We start from the raw sequence: 18,504 nt of genomic DNA, 5'->3' as shown, positions 1-18,504 counted from the left end.
AGCCAAGGGAAGCAACGCACAGGTGACTAGTCAACACGCTCATTAGCATATGATATAATATCTTTAGAAATACTTTTTCTAAAGATCTCTTTATCTATGCTAGCGTATACAGGGACAGTTAGGCAGGGATTAGCAATATGCAGCCACAACTGCTTGTGGTTCTGGGTGCATATTGCACCTGACAGGTTCCCGTTAACTGAAACATTTTCTAATGGATGAGAGTATAAAGAAGATATTGAATTTGAACTTTGTCCTTGAAATCCAGTCTTTGTTAAGGAGGCAAAGAAGAATTTCCAAATATGAATGCGTGACCAGCATTCAATGTTTTGGTAGGGTCATGGGTTTCATATCATAGCATTTCTGTATGCAAGGTGTCGATTCGTATTGAATTGATGATGCCCTACAACTTTGTAATTCACTTTTTTCTTTATCTCGTTCCGTTTTCGAGATAAAAATGCTAACTCCGTTTTCCACCAGGTGGCGCTATAGGTGGTTTCATTGCATAGCGCATGGCTACTTTACTATACCTAGACACCACTTCTATGCCTATAGCTGCTGCCATTCTCAAGTTAATGGCGGTGGACAGGATATGGGTGGACACACTGTATATCTTGGTCGGGGATGATGTTGAAATTGCCACATATGATTAAATTTCCTTTTTGGTGTTTCTGGATTTATTTCACAAATGTATTAAGAAAAGATATCTGATCGCTATTAGGGGCATACAAATTAACTAATGTGAGTGTATCAATAATACATATGAGTAGAGTTGAGCGGGATGGCAATAATCCGGGGCCGGCGGGTCGTTAACAGACTTAAAAATAAGTCCGATCCGCTCCGGAATCCGGTGCCCATATAAGTCAATGGGGACCGGAATCCGGAGGGTTAAAACGTTTGTGGAGGGGCTAGCAGCGAGCGCGGCATACTCACAGGCGCTGTCATGGCGGCACACTCCTTCCGGGTCACGCTGTTACCTTCCGGAGCCGACAATTCAATATTCATGGTTTTCCCCGCCCACTGGCGTGTGTTGGTTGCAGCTAGACATGCCCCCATCCTGAGTGGCAGTGTGGCGCCCTGGACAAGCCAGGGACCACAGAGTACAACATCAACACACCCCACACTCCCAGCAGGCACACCGAAGCCAGAACATAAAACCCTTGTTGCCTTCCTCCAGGGGCTGATGTTCACACCAGGGGGTGGGCCAGGCGGTTGGTCCTGCCCACCGAGGAGTTCACAGTCCTGGAGGCGGGAAAACAGACAGTCTAGTTTTGACAGCAAAAGTGGAAGGAGGAAAAAGTGTTGAGAGAGGAGAAAAGTGACAGCTAAGCAGCCTGAAGTTGGTCCGGGTGTGTGGCCCGGACAGGACAGCAAGGTTGGCAGACGGTGGTGACCGTCTGCAGGAGTGGCCGATTGGAGTCTACCGTAAGGACCATGGACGGGCGGTGGCCTGGTGGTACCGGGCCGGTACACAAAGAGAAGCCAGCACCATCTGGCAGGGGCTTTTCGGACCCCGGCAAGGCTAAGAGTCGCCGTGAATTTGCTGAATCCGTTAGTGAAGGGGACCTCCTGGGTTTCCAAACAGTCAAGTCCCGACAGAAGGCAACAGTCCAACCAACAGAGGGAGACACCGCCACCGCCAAGGCAACCGTTTCTCAGGGCCAGCGCCTGCGGGCAAAAGGGGCTCCTCCGGCCCACATTCAAGCCGGGGAGCGGGTTACCGGTGGGAACCCATTGGAACCGTACGAACATCTTAGGTGCAGGGAAAGGCAGTTGCCACCAACCTGCCGGGAGCAACAATACCGCAGCCGTCTGTGGGACTCGTCCATCCAGCCGTGTGTTTTACCGAGAACTGTGTCTTCATCATTGGGCTGAGTGAGTACCACCGTGCCGTGCGGCACAGCGCTGCCCCCGCGACCCTGCACCTCCCCAGGCCCCGTAACCTGCCTGCCATCCATTCCTACCCCATCACCGGGCCCCGGGACAACCAACCCCCTACCCACGGAGGGGAGAACTAACAACCAAGCTGCTCCCAGTCACCACTCCCGGGATCCCCGTCCAGAGCAGCGGTGGTGTCACCAAAAATCACCACAACCATGGGTGGCGTCACGGACAATATCCACAATCAAAACCCCCACAACCAATCATCCCATTTTCACTCACGGGCGAGGAGCGCCGCTCGAGTCCCCGGGATCCGGCCCACCGCTCGAGCCACCACCGAGCAGCAGCCGCAGCAGCAGCGGCAGCCGGACCCGAGCAGTGGGAGAGCGCAGCGTCCCCTCCTCCGCCCGTGACAACTTGGCATCACGAACAGGATCCTACCGTTCTACCGATTGGTGGAAGTGCGCCTTGTGTGACAGCCGGATGTGTCCGGCCGGAAAATTTGAAAAGCCGCCATCTTGGGAGCGAAGAGTTCCCGCTCGAGCGTCTCCTCGAGTAGTGGAGGCGCGAAGGCCTAAACCCCGCCCCGATAGAGGAGGAGCCGGAAAGAGGCTAAGGGGGTTGAAATGGCGGCTGGTCGCATTTGAGTGCGGCTATAAAAGCAGGGACGCCAGGACCCTGCGGCCATCTTGTTCCTGGGAGAGGCCGCCAGCAAGATGTACATGCCGTCCCAAAGCACCGTAGCCCCCGCGCCTGGAACAGCGGCGTGGGTGGAGATCCGGACCACGCAGCTCTATCAGAGGCTGCAGGTCAAGATGCAGCTCCTCTTGGAGGAGTGGGAGACCGACATGACGGAGGTCATAGCGACCGTGCGGAGACGCGAGGAGGAAGTTGCGGAAGGGAGGGTGAGTGACCCACGCCCCGGTGCCCCTAGCGGGCCGGTCATCGTGGCTGCGGGACCCGGTCTGAACCCCCCCCGCCCTACTGCCTCCCTCGCCATCCGTCCCGGCTGCCGTGACCCCCGCCACTAGGCCCGCTACCACCGCAACCGGTAGCGATACCCAGCATGTCCGCCCCGGCGGACCGACCTGTAGCCGGAGCCCGTAGCCGACCGGAGGTGCTACCTTGGAAAGCCCCGAAACCCGAACCGGAGGCATCCCCCGAGAGATTAACCGAGCCGGAGCCGACAGGCCGCTCCGTGCCGAAGGCCCAGCGGAAGAAAGCCCCTGTGCCCATCCCCTACACCTCAGCTGAGGTTGCGCCGGTTTGCCGCTGGAAGGCGGCGCCCAAGGCCAAGTCACCGCGGGACCTTCCGCCCAGATCACCAGCAGTGGGCAGTGTTCAAAAGGTCTCGCGGGGCCCGACCCGTGCGCCGGAGCTCGCAGCAGCACCGTACTGGGATAGGGAGCCGGTACCGTTGGGCTCAGAAATCGAGGAGAGGGAAAGGAAGAAGGCGGAGTTGGTGGCCCGTGCAATCCGGGAAAAGGAGAGCCTGAGACAAGCGACCTTCCGTGTCCGGGGCCCGCTGTATGAAGGGCAGGTGAGGCAGTTTGATGTCCGCCGGGGCTATGGTTTCATCTATGAACCGGGCCTGGAGGCCGAAGTCTTTATAGCCCGGCGGGATGTTAATGCCCACCTACCAGAAGAGCACCCAGGCCGTAACCTGATGCCGGGCGACCTGGTGCAGTACACCCGGCACTGTGGGTAGAGGGTGTGGTTTGCGTTGGATGCCAAGCTGAGGGGCAGTCAGGAAGCCCGGGTGTCCGACGCACCCTCTCCCCCAGCAGACACCGAAGAGTCGGAGTAAGGGCAGCGGAATGCCGTTGTCACCGTCCCCGTTGGGACCATATGTGTGTGTTTAAAGTTTGAAAGTTTTGTGAAGATGATAAGTAAATGACACCGTGAAGATTCACCTGATTTAGCCATGATTAAAAAGAACCGGTTGTTGCCGGCACCGTTGTCCCCGTGGGGACCATTTGAAAAGTTTTACATAAAGAACTCTTTATGAACAAGCCTGAGAACTTGCAAGGCAACCACAAACTTGTGGCCTGTAAATAATGTTTGTTGTGGCTTCCACCGTTGCCGCCTCCGGAGAGGCAGATTGGAGGAAGGGCCCGCAGTGGAGCAGGCTGGGGCCCGGAACCGGTGGCGATCCTCTGGGGGTTTCAGGGGTTCCCCATGGACGTGGGTCCCCTGAAAAGGACAGAACCCGCTCGGGCAACTTGTGCAGGACTGGGGTCAAGGGGTGTTGCCTGTTTGCTTAGTGGCAGCATCAGGGCCAGGTTGCTTGGGTGGGAGAGAGCGGAAGCCGTAACCGTTACGCAACGTTTAAGTAAGAGTACCTCCCGATGTGGGAAGATGTTATTATAATTGTATGTCTGTTACCGTTTTTCTTTTTCAGTTGGTGAAAATAAAACCGGTGATGGACGGGCAGCCCGCGGACGGTCTGCATTTAACTAAGGGGGAATGTGGCGCCCTGGACAAGCCAGGGGCCACAGAGCACAACATCAACACACCCCACACTCCCAGCAGGCACACCGAAGCCAGAACATAAAACCCTTGTTGCCTTCCTCCAGGGGCTGATGTTCACACCAGGGGGTGGGCCAGGCGGTTGGTCCCGCCCACCGAGGAGTTCACAGTCCTGGAGGCGGGAAAACAGACAGTCTAGTTTTGACAGCAAAAGTCGAAGGAGGAAAAAGTGTTGAGAGAGGAGAAAAGTGACAGCTAAGCAGCCTGAAGTTGGTCCGGGTGTGTGGCCCAGACAGAACAGCAAGGTTGGCAGACGGTGGTGACCGTCTGCAGGAGAGGCCGATTGGAGTCTACCGTAAGGACCGTGGACGGGCGGTGGCCCGGTGGTACCAGGCCGGTACACAAAGAGAAGCCAGCACCATCTGGCAGGGGCTTTTCGGACCGCGGCAAGGCTAGGAGTCGCCGTGAATTTGCCGAATCCGTTAGTGAAGGGGACCTCCTGGGTTTCCAAACAGTCAAGTCCCGACAGAAGGCAACAGTCCAACCAACAGAGGGAGACACCGCCACCGCCAAGGCAACCGTTTCTCAGGGCCAGCGCCTGCGGGCAAAAGGGGCTCCTCCGGCCCACATCCAAGCCGGGGAGCGGGTTACCGGTGGGAACCCATTGGAACCGTACGAACATCTTAGGTGCAGGGAAAGGCAGTTGCCACCAACCTGCCGGGAGCAACAACACCGCAGCCGTCTGTGGGACCCGTCCATCCAGCCGTGTGTTTTACCGAGAACTGTGTCTTCATCATTGGGCTGAGTGAGTACCACCGTGCCGTGCGGCACAGCGCTGCCCCCTCGACCCTGCACCTCCCCAGGCCCAGTAACCTGCCTGCCATCCATTCCTACCCCATCACCGGGCCCCGGGACAACCAACCCCCTACCCACGGAGGGGAGAACTAACAACCAAGCTGCTCCCAGTCACCGCTCCCGGGATCCCCGTCCAGAGCAGCGGTGGTGTCACCAAAAATCACCACAATCGTGGGTGGCGTCACGGACAATATCCATAATCAAAACCCCCACAACCAATCATCCCCTTTTCACTCACGGGCGAGGAGCGCCGCTCGAGTCCCCGGGATCCGGCCCACCGCTCGAGCCACCACCGAGCAGCAGCCGCAGCAGCAGCGGCAGCCGGACCCGAGCAGTGGGAGAGCGCAGCGTCCCCTCCTCCGCCCGCGACAGCAGCGTGGCAGCTAACTGCAACCAATCACAGGCGCTAGGACGGCCGGTGGGCGGGGAAAGCAGTGCACTGTCGGTCACGGTGGTAAACACACTCGGCAGCACAGTTATAGCGCTTGGCTGCAGCCCCAGCCGTCGCGCAGTATCTGTGCTGTTTATACAGTGCCCGGAGTCACACGTACAAGGCTGCCGGGTGCTGCCAGAGCCCCTCACACGTGTGACTCCAGTGAAAGTTAAAAAAAAAAAAAAAAAAAAAAAAACGACGTGCGGTCCCCCTAATCTTCACATCCAGCCAAGATAACGCCGGCCGGGGGCTGGTATATCCTCAGCCCGCAGCCGTCCGGTATGTCGCATCTGTTAGATGCGACATACCGGTGTGCGATACCGGCTCTTCCCGCTGGCGTGATGCGGTTCCAGTCGGGGTAATAGCAGGGGTTAGCAGGGGAACATAGCTGCTGCTAAACCAAAGGTTTGTGATGGTACAGGCGTCTGTCAGATACCTGCATCACACAAACCTGTAAGTGACAGTAAATAAACACAGACACACAGAAAAAACCTTTATTTGGAATAAAATACAAACACTCCTTCACCTCTTTATTACCCCCAAACACCCTGCAGCTCCGACGTAATCCACACGACGTCCCACGCCGCTTCAGCTCTGCTACATCTGAATATCACAGAGAGCGGCACGAGCGACCGCTCTCTGTGAGCTCCAGAGAATGAATGAGCTGCGCATTGAGCGGTGACGTCACTCAGGTTATTTGCGGTCACAGGTGAAGGTTCCCACGGTCCTTCATCTGCAATCGCAGGTAACCTGACCTCAGGTGGAGGTCACTGAGTTCACAGACCTGCATCTCCTAGCAGAAAAAGCGCATTTTTTTTGGCTAAGAGATGCAGATTTTGTGCTGAAATTTTTATACCATATTCCTGCATCCAATCTACACCTCCTGGCAAAAAATCGCGGTGTTTTGACGCAATTTTTATGCCGCGTTTTTTGCCGCGGTTATTTTTCCGCGATTTTTGCCGTGGTTTTTTGCCAGGAGGTGCACATTTGGTGCTGAAATCGCCTGCAGCAGCTTTCAGCACCAAATTTCCACCTGTGGAAGATTTTTTTAAATTTTTTTTTATTTTTGGGGGCCAGGGGATGCAAATTTGATGCTGGGATTTTTACACCATATTCTGCTGTCTGAACATGAGCGTGCATGTACCTAGAAACACATGCACGCTCCTGTGAGAAGCGTGCAGCAGTGCCGGTGATGCGCTGTCAGACTCGTGCGGGTCTGACATCACCCGGCACAGCCTGCTGCTGTCTGAACATGAGTGTGCATGTACCTAGAAACACATGCACGCTCCTGTCAGAAGTGTGCAGATGTTCTGCGATGTCAGACTCGCGGGGGTTGCTCGCGAAGTAGAAAAAAAAACGCTTGCTTTTTTTAAAATATATATAAAAAAAAACGACGTGCGGTCCCCCCTAATCTTCACATCCAGCCATGATAACGCCGGCCGGGGGCTGGTATAGCCCGCAGCCGTCCGGTATGTCGCATCTGTTAGATGCGACATACCAATGCGATACCGCCTCTTCCCGCTGGCGTGATGCGGTGTCAGTCGGGGTAATAGCAGGGGTTAATAGCGGCACATGGCTGCTACTAAACCAAAGGTTTGTGATGGTACAGGCGTCTGTCAGATACCTGCATCACACAAACCTGTAAGTGACAGTAAATAAACACAGACACACAGAAAAATCCTTTATTTGAAATAAAATACAAACCACTCCTCCTTCACCACTTTATTAACCCCAAACACCCTGCAGCTCCGACGTAATCCACAGGAGAAGTCCCGCGGCGACACCTCCGGCTCTGCTACATGTTAGAGCAAGCAGTCATAGAGCACGGCTGCCCGCTCTGAGTGCAGCGTAGTACTGACCGCGATAAGCGATGACTGCATGGCAGACACTGTCACAGGCTGGGGGCGCGTCAGCCAGAAACCAATCACAGCTGAGAGGACGGCCGGTGGGCGGGGAAAACACAGAAAGATGTGTGACAGCACAGGAAGTGAAAGCGCGACCTGGAAGCAAGTGTGCCGCCATGACAGAGTCTGGTAAGTATGAAACGCTATTTATTTATTGTTTTTTTTTCATTTTTATTAATTGCCAGTTCCGGATCCTGCAGCCGGAATCCCGGGCCCGGATCGGGCCCAGGAATAGTGCTGAAACTGCGCGGATCCAGACATTTACAGCCCAGGCCTGCTCAGCCCTACATATGAGAATATGAACTCGATCATTATTATCTGAGATTTGTTTAAAAAAGTTGAAAGGAAACCGTATTGTTAACGGCCAACTTCTGGCTTTTTGTTCCATGAAGAGGATATAAAGATATAGGGGGAAAAAATTGAGAAAAATTAAAGGGCTTAACTTGTGAAAATTTTGTTTCTTGAAAAGCCACAATGTTGGAATTGGAGTTCTTGGCTTGTCTCCAAACATAATGCCTTTTAGGCCTCTCTCACACTCACGTGAAAATCACGCACGTGCCGCAAGATAGGTATTTTCCTTGCGTGTTGCGTTTGGTAAGTACATGTCTCCGGTACATGCGGGCCACGTGTGTTCTACGTGTGCTATCCACGATAACACATGGAGAACCGGTAATTTGAATACTCACATGGTCCTTGCTGCTGTCCAGGGTACTGATCTTCGGCTCCAGCCCCGCCCACTCCCTGCTGACACTGCTTCCGGCCGAGGGGAGGGGCGGAGATTAGCGGCCGTGACATCACGCCCACCTCCTTAACACGCTCATAATGTGCGGCAGTTCAAATTAGCGGCATCATATAGTAATCTTAGCCAACATCTTGTAGTAATGTCCCCATCTAGTATTGTGCCCAGTAGTATTGTACCCATCCTTGTAGTATTGTGCCCATCCTTGCGGTATTGTGCACATCCTTGTATTATTATGCCAAGTAGTATTGTGCCCATCCTTGTAATATTTTAGTATTGTGCCCATCCTTGCAGTACTGTGCCCATCCTTGTGGTATCATGCCCAGTAGTATTGTGCCCATCATTGTAGTTGTGTGTCCTACAGTATTGTGCCCATCCTTGTAGTATTGTGCAGAGTAGTATTGTGCCCATCCTTGTAGTATTGTGCCCAGTAGTGTTGTGCCCATCCTTGTAATATTGTGCCCTGTAGTATCTGCTCATCCTTGTGGTATTGTGCTTATCCTTGTGCCCTGTAGTATTGTGCCTAGTAGTAATGTGCTCATCCTTGTGGTAGTGTGCCCTGCAGTATTGTGCAGTATTTCATCTAGAGAGGTCTGCAGAGTATAAAACCTTGTATTCATATTTATGTTTAATTGTGAAATTGCAGAGGTGATAAGGTCTGATAGATATTTCTCTGAGATGAATAGATTCTCTGGTTGCCAGTTTAGAGAGGACATTTTTGTCATGAAGTGACATGACACTCGGTGTGACTATTAGATCGTTATGAGCTTCAATTTTCCCCACTACTGCAGCTCCTTCATCACTAGTATTAATCACTAGGTCCCTTCCTCCAAAGGATGGCTGCCTTCTCTTCACATATGGTGGGGTCTCATTGGGTCTTGAAGAGTTGTTCATGTAGCAGTTTGGTGGCCTGGTATGCTACATGCCAGTATTGCTGGTTTATGAGGGGAGATGTTGCTTGTGTACCTGGAGTGTCTCTGCAGTGATGACTAGATAAAATGAAAAACAAGGAGCGCATGTGTAGGGTCACAATGTAAGCGGTGAGAACAAATGAATGAAATTTGCTCACCTGATAAGGTTGTGCAGACCCTGCACAACCCTGGTAAAAGACGTGATAAGTTTGTATAAACTTGCGCTGTCAGGGACTGAGTCCAGGAGATCCTTCCAGGAGATAAGCCACAAGTGCTGCTGTGCCGGGCAGGTCTCCTGCAGCCGAGGAGTTAATCCAGGAAAGCCCCCGTGCGGCTGGACTGGAGGAGTCACTGAAGATCAGTGTTCCTGATTGCGAGTACTACCTCCGTCCAAGCAGCTCCTGCCGTGTGTCCCCAGAGGGGAAGAGATTTTAGGAATGAAAGAAACACGGTCTAATGGAGCGCTATGGAGGCCACGTGGAAGTAAAAGTTCAATGTCTTTTATTAATTCACATAAACCACAACGCGTTTCGATATAGTCCAATATCTTCGTCAGGTGGATATCTTCCACCTGACGAAGATATTGGACTATATCGAAACGCGTTGTGGTTTATGTGAATTAATAAAAGACATTGAACTTTTACTTCCACGTGGCCTCCATAGCGCTCCATTAGACCGTGTTTCTTTCATTCCTTCTGCAGTGATGACGACAGGGAGCAGGCCTTGTTTTGTTTCTTCTTGCTATTAGACAATTTGTAATCCACTGGTTTCCAACTTGGTCCAAATTACTCCGTTGTTCGGTGTCGGCGCCTCCTCTTTCAGCCATCTTCATCCTCTTTCTGAAGCCTGGATGCATGACGCGGCTACGTCATACACACTCGCCAGTCCTGCGCAGGCGCACTACAATACTTTGATCTGCCCTGCTGAGGACCTCAATGCTGGCGAGTGTGTATGATGTCGGACTCGTCATGCACCGCGGCTAGAGAAGAAGGAGAACAAAGATGGCCAAAAGAGGCGGCGCCGGCACCAGGCAACGGAGACGCCCATAAGGCCCACAGCGCGACCGTTAGGTAAGTATTATAAAGTGTTTTTTATGTTATACCAGCGGCCTGGGCTCTTATATACAGCATGTTAGAATGCTGTATATAAGAGCCCGGTGGTGGTGGCCGCAGCTTATAGGCCGAAAAAGTGGTGACACGTTCCCTTTAATAATACCAGGCCATATCAGTACCCCACCTCCACCTTGCTGGCATATGAATCGAAGTGGATGTCTGTGGCCATTACTGATCCAGCGACAGGCCCATCCATCTGGGCAATCAAGAGCCACTCTCATCTCAACGGTCCATAAAACCTTTGAAAAATCTGTTTTCAGAGGTTTTTTTGCACAGCCTTGACCTCTCTCTTGCTGTGTCTTGTTTAGTAGTGATTCGGTTTCTGCCTTTCTTACCTCGGTTGTGTCTGAGCACTGAAAACCTTGTATTTCTGGCCACTCCAAGCAGGTTATGGAATTTGACAGCACTGGAGGACAATGGCTTACTGGTCGCTTCATTCTTTTCAAATCTTTTTCAGTTAATGTACAACTTTTCTCCTCAACATGCTTTTGTGAACCTGTTGACTACCGGTATTTGCAACAAAACGTTTGATGATTTTCATCTAAGCAATTTTAAGAGTGCTGCATCCCCATGTAACATTTTTTTACCTTTCAGTCAGTTAAATCTTTTTTGAACGCATTTTGCCTGAGGAAAACAAGCAGCCTAATAATTCTGCACACCTTAATAAATTGTGTTGTATCATTAGGACGTACTATTGCTCATTCCCCAAATACACATCACCTGATATGCTTCATACAATAAGAATTCAAATTTATGCAGCATTGAGTTCGAAAGCCAGCACAAAAATGATGATATGATCCAAAAAAATCACTTGCCTAATAATTGTGCACACAGTGTATGCCGCTGAATGGATTCCCCAAGGGCTGTTTTCAGCATATTAACATCACAGGTACTTCACGGAATTTTATATTATTGAGCCATGAAGATAATTTATTTTTTTTACATATTTGCCAAAAAAATGTTTTTCTAGACACAAGATTTTAATTTCCAGAAAATGAAAAAGGTGAAAATAGACTCTTCAATTTGTTCCATAATTACTCCTAAACGTTGCAATAACCTATATATGGTCAGAAACTACTGTTTGGGAGCATGAATGGAAGGAGTCACCAGATTTTTCCCTATTAAATAAAAAATATCACCTTCTGTAGCTCCTCGGCTGCATTCTATGAAGGCGCACCTTGTTGCTGGCCCCATTTTTAGGCCTCCAAAACAACTTTATAAAATATTACCTTTTCGTCTGCAAATTAGTTTGGTTGGCCAGATGGGCGGGCTCTATTTCGCGTTCTCTCCCCCCTCATGCAGCTGTTCGCCGTCCCCCAGGCTTGATTTGCATGGATGACGACGGCCCCGTCATCCTCCATGCTGATGCCGAAGTCTCGCGCAGGCGAAGTTAGCAGAGGCCACTATCGCGGGCTTGAGCAGAAACTATCCCTCTCGCTCGCCGGTGATGTATTTGCGTAGGCTCGAGATTATGGGTGGGTACTAGGATGACGCTGGTGAGATCATGCAAAGCGCCGCCCATAATCTTGAGCCTGCGCAACTACATCACTGGCGTGCGAGAGGGGTAGTTTCTGCTCAGGCCTGCGATAGTGGCCTCTGTGCGAGACTTCGGCATCAACATGGAGGATGACGGTGCCGTCGTCATCCATGCAAATCAAGACTGGGGGACAGCAAACAGCGGCAGGAGGGGGAACAGAAGGCGGCGAAATAGAGCCCGCCCATCTGGCCAACCAAACTAATTTGCATAAGAAAAGGTAATATTTTATAAAGTTGTTTTGGAGGTCTGAAAAGGGGGCCAGCAACAAGGTGCACCTTCATAGAATGCAGCCCAGGAGCGGCAGAAGGTGATATTTTTGGTTTAATAGGGAAAAATCTGGTGACAGGTTCCCTTTAAGTGTTAAGTAATGGCAAACATATGGACGCAAAAGCCAAGTTCACACATCCCAGATTTGCGATGCAGACTCTGCGTGACAGGTCTGTAGCAATTTACTGTACAAGTAAATGGGTTTGCCAAAATGCCAGTCAGTTACACGTTGCCCAAAAAAAAATCCACATGAAAAATAAAGAGTGGTGCAGATTTCACATCTGCAGCAGGCTCATTATAATGGCATGTTCATTGCAATTAAAAGCTTAATTAATGTTTAGTGACTGGAGAAGGATGAAATCCGCAATGAAATAATTTGGATTTGATCTGTATTCATTACAAATTTGTAACCAAATTCGCATTTGAAATTTTCTGTAACTTGTGAAGAAAGCCTAAAGGTATGTGTGACGCCCCCGAACTAGTCAGGGTGTCACAGGGTACTGTACCCCCTTTCACTTCTGGTGCAGGACTCAACCCCCCATGGTTCTGGGTTCCTAACTTTTGGTATTGCTCCATCAGCATTCAAATCCTAGTCACACCTCACACCACACCCTGTCAGGCACACCAGTGGGTCGTCTAGCTGGAACAGGGCCACTCGCCTAAGGGTCAGGCAGACTGATGGGAGGGAGGAAGTCAGAGAGAGAAAGTGGAGAGCAAGAGCAAAGCTTAGACAGAACTGAAGTAGCTCCCAAAGAGTGAGGAGCTGGGAGTAGCAGCTCCCTGGAGTTGAGAAGTAGCGATCAGTGAGTGAGGAGCTGCAGGAAGTTGGCACTCCCTGGGGACTTTTGTGTTATGATCCGGAACCATGGAAGACAACCATAAATCATTGGTAAAAGGTGACAAGAGCATTGGCAACTAATCTGGCCGCCATCCCCTTACTAACCATCACAACTAGAAGTAGCCGAGGGGTGAACTAACATCCTGTGCACCGCAAACCCAGCCGGAGAACTAGCTATCCTAAACGAAGGAAAGATGAATAACTCTCTGCCTCAGAAAATAGATAAAGAATAGCAAGCCCCCCACATTCAAAGACTGCTGTGATATAAGAAAACACAATACACAGATAGATGATAGGATTAGCAAAAGGTGAGGCCCTACTGACTAAATAGGACAGGACAGGAAAGGGACTGATGGTGGCCAGAGAAAAACCCTGCAAAAATCCAACAACCTGATAGTACAAAAAAGCCCTCAGATCGCTAGATCTGAACTCCGTCCTATACCAGGTGCTCTTGTCATACCAATGAACAGAAAGCAGGAACCATTACAAATTCAAGAAGCAACAAACACATGGACTTATAGGAGCAATACTCCAAACATAGCTGCAGGGAGCTTTCCAGCTAAGCAACTGAGAGGGAAGATCCCTACATGCAAATAAACTGAAAACAACCACAGCAAATGACAAACTCAGATAAGAACAAAAAGAACCAAACAACAAATAAAGAGCCAAGCACTTATCTGGGGAAGATGTGGTCTGGAGCAGGATGAAGCAGGCTGGTGAACAAAGAACAACTGACATCCGGCATAGTCTGTTATCAGACCAGGGTTTAAATAAGCAGAGAGTTAGCAATGGAAACGCCCATTGCTCAACACACCTGGTCTCTGTCCAAACCATTCCTGGCCACAAGAGGGAGCCTCCCAGCACCAAAGCATAACTGACATTCACAACAGTACCCCCCCCCTTGAGGAGGGGTCACCGAACCCTCACCAACGCCACCGGGTCGCTCAGGATGAGCATGATGGAAGGCGCAAACCAACCTGTCCGCATGAATGTCAGAAGCCACAACCCAAGAGTTATCCTCCTGCCCATAACCCTTCCATTTCACAAGGTACTGAAGCTGTCGCCTACTGCGACGGGAATCCAGAATTTTTTCAACCTCATACTCCAGATCCCCTTGTACCAAAACAGGGTCAGGAGGCGCTGCTGCAGGAACTGTTGGCTCCACATGTTTCTTCAACAAGGACTTATGGAAGACATTGTGAATCTTAAATGACACAGGCAGAGTCAAACGGAAAGATACAGGGTTAATAATCTCCGAAATCTTATAAGGTCCAATAAATCTGGGCTTAAATTTAGGAGATGGAACTCTCATAGGAATATTTTTAGAGGACAACCACACCATGTCCCCCACTTTAAACCAGGGACCAACAGTCCGATGCCGGTTGGCAAACTTTTGGGCAGTTTCTTGGGACTGAAACAATTTATCCACTACCTGCCCCCAAATCTGCTGCATTCTGTGTACCACCGAATCCACCACTGGACAGTCAGACACCTCAAGCTGCCCCAAGAGGAACCTGGGGTGATACCCAAAATTGCAGAAAAAGGGGGACACCAATGTGGTAGATCTAGCTCTATTGTTAAGGGCAAATTCAGCCAAAGGCAAAAACGAAACCCAGTCATCCTGATCCGCAGAAACAAAACACCGTAAATAGGTCTCCACCAAAACAGAGCAATGAACCTCAGAGACAACTCGGTTTCTCCATTGGTCCAGGACAAACAGTTTCCCCGTAGGACATCTCTCAAGTTTATCCCCCTGAAATTCCGCCAGTGCCAACCGCAGATCAGGCGAAATGGCCGAGAAAACTACACCATCATTCAGGATAGTAGACGGCTCGACAACCTCCAAAGAGTCAGCACAGAAACTCCTGGAAAGGGCATCGGCCTTAACATTCTTGGTGCCTGGCAAAAAAGAGACCACAAAATTAAACTGGGTAAAAAACAAAGCCCACCTGGCCTGCCGAGGATTCAACCTCTTGGCAGATTCCAAATAGGTAAGATTCTTGTGGTCCGTAAGCACCACAACTTGATGTCTTGCCCCCTCCAACCAATGTCTCCACTCTTCAAATGCCCACTTCATAGCCAATAATTCCCGGTTCCCCAAATCATAATTCCGTTCAGAAGGAGCAAACTTCAGAGAGAAAAAGGCACAGGGCTTAACTTTACCCGAAGTAGCGTCTCGTTGAGACAGAACAGCTCCTGCTCCGATCTCTGAGGCATCGATCTCAACCTGAAATGGGCGAGACACCAGGTTGCTGCAGGACTGGGGAGAAGTGAATCGCCTTTTAAGCTCCTGGAAGGCCACAATCGCCTCTGGGGTCCAATGCTCAGCATCAGCTCCCTTCTTGGTCAAATCTGTCAGAGGTTTGACAATGGCCGAAAAATTGGCTATAACTTTACGGTAAAAATTAGCAAACCCCAAAAACTACTGCAGATATTTTAGAGAAGTCGGTTGCACCCAGTCGTAAATAGCCTGAACCGGTTCCATTTCGATTGTGGAGGGAGACAAGATGAAGCCCAAAAAGGAAATCCTTTGCACCCCAAAGAGGCACTTTGACCCCTTAACGTACAGTGCATGATCCTTAAGTATCTGAAAAACAGCCCGTACTTGCCCAACATGAGAGTCCCAATCATCAGAAAAAATCAAGATGTCATCCAAATAGACAATCAAAAATTTACCAATAAGGTCCCGAAAAATATCATTCATGAAGGCCTGGAAGACGGAGGGTGCATTAGTGAGCCCAAAAGGCATTACTAGGTACTCAAAATGCCCCTCAGGAGTATTAAAAGCACTCCATCCTATACCAGGCGCTCTTGTCATACCAATGAACAGAAAGCAGGAACCATTACAAATTCAAGAAGCAACAAACACATGGACTTATAGGAGCAATACTCCAAACATAGCTGCAGGGAGCTTTCCAGCTAAGCAACTGAGAGGGAAGATCCCTGCATGCAAATAAACTGAAAACAACCACAGCAAATGACAAACTCAGATAAGAACAAAAAGAACCAAACAACAAATAAAGTGCCAAGCACTTATCTGGGGAAGACGTGGTCTGGAGCAGGATGAAGCAGGCTGGTGAACAAAGAACAACTGACATCCGGCATAGCCTGTTATCAGACCAGGGTTTAAATAAGCAGAGAGTTATCAATGGAAACGCCCATTGCTCAACACACCTTGTCTCTGTCCAAACCATTCCTGGCCACAAGAGGGAGCCTCACAGCAGCAAAAGCATAACTGACATTCACAACACTTTTGGCTAGGTCGCGGACGGTGGTTTGGGACCGAAGGAGTCGGAGACCCGGTCGCAGGGTATTGGAGAAAGGTGCCAGGCTTAGTTTTGGGGAATGGCGGCACCGAAGTACCTAGTAACCGAACACGGCGGGGTACTGGACCCTAGATCAGGGAGTAGCTTCACACTACCTGATAATTAACCTGTGGAGGATAGTTTCTTTATGGACTTTTACCAAGAGCTCAGAAATCGAAGGCATCAACACAAAGAGGGGGTTAGGGCTTTCCAGCTTATGCGGCCCACTGAAATCCCAAGTGTCAGCCATTGACAGCACAGCTTCACTACTTAACAGTGGGGAGTGGGACCCCGACAACTTCAAGCATAGGGAGTCACTCAGAACATCTAAAATACAGTGCATGGAGGCAAGGTACAGACTATCAGCAATACCAACGAAAGCGGACTCCTGGACAAGCTCCCCTGAAATGGCAGCGGCACCCAGAGACTTGATTTACTTCTGTGTTAGAGTCTGCTTTGCGGTGGCATCAATACCAGCACGACCTGAGTGAGTATGCTGTCCTCCCCTGCTTCCAATCTGCACCACGCTCCCCTACACCTCCACCATCTAGAGTCCCGGCGCCTCCCCTACCCGTGGAGGGAACGTAATCTGGCTGCCCCCACTCCATCTCCCCTGGGTACTCCCATTGGCAGCGGCGGTACTCCCCTTTCCGCGAACCACGGGTGGCGTCACAAACTCTTATCCCCTGTAAATATCCCCTTTGCATTTGAAGTGGCCGCGAGCACCCAGGTCCGGAGACCCTCGAGCCACAGCAACCCCCGGATCTGAGCGGTTCGACCGCTGCAGGGGCGGTACATATGTGCATACGACCTCTTTTAGACGTTCACTTACCCATATCGTTTCAGAAGCTGAAGACTCTTCAAGGAAATCGCTGACGGTGTGTTTCCTGAAAAGTCTATGCTGACCTCCTTTGTGAAGGTTTTACTGTCTGTGTTTTCTGTTAAATTTCATTGATAAAATACCAGCATATTCTATGTGGCAGAATGGACTGGTCCCTTCTTTTAATTGCCTCATGGCTTTTGAATCTTGAAGTGGTTACGGAGGATGGAATGTACCAAACACAATCGGCCCTCTCACAACCACGTAAATGCTGTAGTCACTGCTGGGTATTACTGGCACCGGCTCTGGCTATTCTTGAAGGAGCTCGGCTACCAATGACGTAAATTCCCTTTGCCATCTTGTCGAAGAAGAGCTACTCTGCCCACATGATCGTCTGCTATGCCTATCTGTGGAAACCCATTCCTAATAAAACAAGCTGTTACGTTTCATATTAGGAAGGGATTAATCAAGACGATATATGTATCCTGGAAAAGCTCAAATGAAAAAAAAGAGGATACAGCTTTGGTATATAATAATGACCAGCACTTAAAGGGTTAATGTGGCCTGTAATGTCTCCACATACCTCCACCTGCAGAGCTGCACACTGGATATATGGCTGCTCTGTGCTTACAGGACCTGTGATGATGTCACATGGAGGGGAGGAGTCAGGGGTCACATGGTCAGCTCCTCAGTGTGTGCAGGACTCTGCTGTGCAGAGATGTGTGTGTTAGTGTGTGTGGGGCAAAGCTGGATGTGTACGATGTGCACAAAGTGGAGTCGTGTGTGTACAACATGTACGAAGCGGAGTCGTGTGCGTACAACGTGTACGGAGCGGAGATGTGTGTACGCGATATGTATGTAGTATAGTCGTATGTGTACAACGTGTACGGAGCAGAGTCGTGTGCGTACAACGTGTACGGAGTGCAGTCGTGTGCGTACAACGTGTACGGAGCGGAGATGTGTGTATACGATATGTATGTAGTATAGTCGTATGTGTACAACGTGTACGGAGCAGAGTCGTGTGCGTACAACGTGTACGGAGCGGAGATGTGTGTATACGATATGTATGTAGTATATTCGTATGTGTATGGAGTGGAGTCATGTGTGTTTGACATGTACAGAGCAGATACATGTGTGTACAAGGCATGCAGAGTGGATCCGTGTGTTTGCGATATGTATGCAGTGGAGCCTTATGTACAATGTATATAAAACAGAGCTGTATGTGTGTACAACGCCTGCAGAGTGGACCCGTGTGTGCTCAACATGTATAGATTGGAGCTATGAGTGCATACAGAGCGGAGTCGTGCGTGCATGCGTACAACGGAGCAGAGAATGGTATAAAGACAAGTCAAACAACTTGTTCAGCAAACTTCATTAAGTCTGCTGATCACCTAAGTGCAGTATTTAAGTGTACTGCAATGAATTAGACCAGAATT

At 50.2% G+C, this 18,504-nt stretch overlaps 1 protein-coding gene across 2 annotated transcripts in view; it reads right to left on the bottom strand.

The window, feature by feature from the left end:
• The window catches only part of LOC142312053 (gastrula zinc finger protein XlCGF66.1-like), a 48,607-nt gene extending 30,909 nt beyond the window's left edge, over positions 1–17,698 (bottom strand). For both annotated transcript variants that reach the window (XM_075350930.1, XM_075350931.1), the window contains exon 1: positions 17,652–17,698. The gene's annotated coding sequence lies outside the window, so the exon portion shown is untranslated. The remainder of the gene's footprint in view (positions 1–17,651) is intronic.
• Between the last annotated feature and the right edge of the window lie 806 nt (positions 17,699–18,504).

This window comes from Anomaloglossus baeobatrachus, chromosome 5, assembly GCF_048569485.1.
Source record: "Anomaloglossus baeobatrachus isolate aAnoBae1 chromosome 5, aAnoBae1.hap1, whole genome shotgun sequence".
In the NCBI taxonomy this organism is placed as follows: domain Eukaryota; kingdom Metazoa; phylum Chordata; class Amphibia; order Anura; family Aromobatidae; genus Anomaloglossus; species Anomaloglossus baeobatrachus.
The sequence above is the reverse complement of the archived record's forward strand: the minus strand, read 5'-3'. Positions and strand labels throughout refer to the sequence as shown.